Source organism: Dama dama, chromosome 19 (genome assembly GCF_033118175.1).
Source record: "Dama dama isolate Ldn47 chromosome 19, ASM3311817v1, whole genome shotgun sequence".
In the NCBI taxonomy this organism is placed as follows: Eukaryota; Metazoa; Chordata; class Mammalia; order Artiodactyla; family Cervidae; genus Dama; species Dama dama.
In genome coordinates, this window is record NC_083699.1 from 6,100,287 (window position 1) to 6,101,162 (window position 876).

Genomic DNA, 876 nt, shown 5'->3' on the forward strand with positions numbered 1-876 from the left:
CCCTGGAGAAGGGAAAGGCTACCAACCCCAGTATTCTGGCCTAGAGAATTCCATGGACCATATAGTCCATGGGGTCACAAAGGGCTGGAAATAACTGAGCGACTTGCACTTCACTAGCTAGCTAAGGCTCTTCCCACGTGACTCAGGCGGTAAAGAATCTGCCTGCAATGCAGGAGCCTTGGGTTCGATCCCTGGGTTGGGAAGATTTCCTGAAGAAGGGCATGGCAACCCACTCCACTATTCTTGCCTGGAGAATTCCATGGACAGAGGAGCCTGGTGGGCTACAGTCCACGGGGTCATAAAGAGTTGGGCATGATTGAGCAACTAACACTTTCACTTTTAGCTAGCAGTCTACCACCAGAATTCTCCAGTGGACCAAGAAGAGTCTACACAGTAAAGTATTTGTCTGAGCAAGCCTCTATTCCAACTTCCTGCTCCAAAAATCCACTTAATATGTTGTTCTCAATAGAGGACATTCAGTTCAGCTCAATTCAGTTCATTCACTCAGTCGTGACTGACTCTTTGTGACCCCATGGACTGCAGCACGCCTGTCCATCACCAATCCCCAGAGTTTATCAGATATTAAACTGATAAGAACAGATACTACACTTGATCTTAGCCAAAAGGCCAAGAAGCGATAAACTAAAATATTTGAATGTTTGCTCAAGTTGTGCAACCATAGCAAGAAATTCATAGATTGTTTTTAAAAAGCAAAACATCTGAAAGCATTTCAGTTATTTCATAACTAGGCATGGCTCATCTTTTGGATGAATATGGAGTTTTAAATTTTTAATAAAGATGTTGTCTTTCAAGAAGTCAATGATCCCCTCTCTTCTTTTATCTCTTTTTTTCTTGTTTCATTTAATTATTTTTTAG

General features: G+C 42.0%; 1 pseudogene; it reads right to left on the minus strand.

Moving 5' to 3' along the window:
* Positions 1–348: 348 nt before the first annotated feature.
* Positions 349–639, minus strand: LOC133074334 (U2 spliceosomal RNA; annotated as a pseudogene).
* Positions 640–876: the final 237 nt, after the last annotated feature.